This window comes from Pundamilia nyererei, unplaced genomic scaffold, assembly GCF_000239375.1.
Source record: "Pundamilia nyererei isolate P.nyererei 1_Seehausen unplaced genomic scaffold, PunNye1.0 scaffold00024, whole genome shotgun sequence".
NCBI lineage: Eukaryota > Metazoa > Chordata > Actinopteri > Cichliformes > Cichlidae > Pundamilia > Pundamilia nyererei.
In genome coordinates this window covers 3256759-3259363 of record NW_005187425.1, presented here as the reverse complement: position 1 = coordinate 3259363, position 2605 = coordinate 3256759, and the positions used below count along the sequence as shown (strand labels likewise).

Genomic DNA, 2605 nt, shown 5'->3' with positions numbered 1-2605 from the left:
ATATATGGGGGCGCACTCTGTTTTACACAGGCTTCCCCTGCAGAGGAATCTTAACTTGTGTATCCGATCCACATTTATGCAACTAGGCCAGTGGAGCGCCAGCCTTGTTTCTCTATTTTGGGTGGGCTGGACTTTTTTTTTCAACTTTCCTACTTTACTTTCTTCTCTGGATGAATTCATCACTCTGCATCACTGGAGATTTAAAAGTACCCCAAATAACCATCCTGCCTAAAATCAGACTGATCTTTCACCACTGTGCCCTTTTTAACTTAATTTTTTTTGTATTATTTTGACATGACAGCAAAAAGAGGAAGCTTTTGAATCAGTTTTCTCTTTAGGTGTGTTCTTCTTGAGCAAAAAGGCACAACAGAATTTACCACGACCTTGTTTACGTAAATCTGATGAAAATGTAACATTAAAAATGTGTCTGATTGCTCCCAGAGTTCAAGCAAAAAACAAAGATCTTACATAAGATGCAGTTTACTCTTAAAGTATTTGTTAGTAGAGGATACGGCATTGCATACAGTTCCTATAAGGGCTTTTCTTTCTCTCTTTTGCGCAGGACACTGGGGTCGCTTTCAAAAATAAGTGAACAAGTTGATTTATTTGCTGTTGTCTTTCTACTGTATGAGTGCTACAACATCATCTTCATTATGAAAGATGATGTCAGTTCTGTGATGGGAGCATTTGGGAACACAGGCACTTAAAAGCAATGCCCTCATATATCATCCACATCTAATTCATCTGTGCAAATAGTTTAAATATCAATATTTTACTCTTTATTTCATTGCAGCATAGTCACTGGTTGGGTGAAGTGTGTTAACTTAAATCTAAAAATGACAAAACTGAGCCAGTGAGGTCAGCAAGTGAGTGTCGTTGGCAGTGACAGGGTTTATGTGAATCTAGGCCAGTTTGTTTTATCAGTTCATTTTCTGTATTTTCTGCTCCCGATAGTCTCTCAGAGTGGACTAGAAAATACAGACAGTCTGAAACTGTAGCTCCACTGGCAAGGAAAAAGCAATCTTCTCAATAAATGACTGCCTTCTGAGAAAGAGGGAAAGAAACAAGTGTAGTTGTTGAACACTGAATGGCAGATAATAATGGTTTTAAATGGGATGTATTTAAGTATTAGATTTTTTAGTCATGTTGCTGCTAGCCTGGTAGCTCGATCCTTTCAGTTCAGTTTTATTTCAGCAGTACCTTCAAGGGGCTGTATATTGCAAGGTAAAAACCCTACAAAATACTCAAGAGAAATTTCCAACAATCAGACGATCCCAGTGGGTGACAGTAGGAAGGAAGAACTCCCTTTTGACAGGAAGAGGCGTCAGCAGAACCAGGCTCTCAACCAGGGGTTAAGAAGACACCTACAGATTGGCATTGTTGCTGGTGTCGGGCTCCACGCAGTCCTTGAGCTGCCTCTCCAGTGAGTATGGAGTAAGGCCCTGAAGGTGACAGCTGTTGTGAACTGCATGAATAAAATTGAACTAGACTAAATTGAATATAGTGCAACTCAAACAGTGGGGAAACAGTCATTGTTCAGCTCTCCAGGAGAACAAATCAAGAGACTCATTTCAGAGGTCACTAATATACATGGGTAACAGCTAGGTGGTCAGCTCCCAGACAGGTAAATGTAGGAGTAGGGGGGGGGGGCTTAGCAATGCAATATTGAAAATAGACATAGTTTGCATCTAACAGCTAATCATGTAGAGAAGAATTATGGGGAAAAAATGCGCTCTGTTTTTTTTCTCTGCTAAACTCTAGCATGTTCCTCGAGATACTCCTAACAGTGATGCGTCACATATTCTATGTCCATTAGGTCTGTGCTGGGGTTAGTTTTGCATTCGCTCAGATCATGTCTGGACTGCTTTATTGCTGCTGTATTGATTTGCAAGTGTAAAATAGTTATTCAGAAAGCCATTAGAAGACATCCACTCGAAGACGGTGAACAAATGAATGGTTTTATTTTCTCAGACAAATGATTTACTTCAAACATTTTGAAATGTAATCACTTTGGTTTCAGCTGTAATAAGATGAGAGAAGACGTCACTGTGCAGCTGTGCCGCAGCTACAACATGAATTATTTCTTAGGCTGTTGTGGTCTGGGTGACATCATCCATCCGAAGTCTAGATGGCCTCATTTATTTTTAACTTTTATGACTCCGTGATTCCATATTTGACTGGAAAATGACTTGTTGCTAGAGCAGCACGGAGGTGCTGGTCGCCACTCGGTTAGTCAAATCATGATGGGCTGGGTGGGAAGAAGAGGCAGGGAAAACACCGGAGGAAGGGAGAGCCCTGAGAAATTTAAAATGCAAATATTTGCCGAGTATCAAAACCAATGTGTATCTTTGGATTTATGACTGTTGGCTTTTAAAATACTTTCTTTGTTTCTCGTTCACCATTTGGAAATTCCTCTTCAGTATCTGATATGACTCATTAGGAAAATAAGGGGGGGAGACTTGCACATTCATCCTAGTATTTAATGACTGTGGGCTTAGGGGAAATAATATAGAACATACAAATAAAAATCAGTTTGTAACAACTGTACATTTCATATCAAACCCAATTCTGACAGCTGTCCAGAATGCAAATATATTCAGCTTAG

At 39.8% G+C, this 2605-nt stretch overlaps 1 protein-coding gene across 1 annotated transcript in view; it reads left to right on the top strand.

The window, feature by feature from the left end:
• Window positions 1–2605, top strand: part of pgbd5 (piggyBac transposable element derived 5) — a 21710-nt gene that overhangs the window by 7573 nt on the left and 11532 nt on the right. The gene's annotated exons all lie outside the window — the stretch shown is intronic.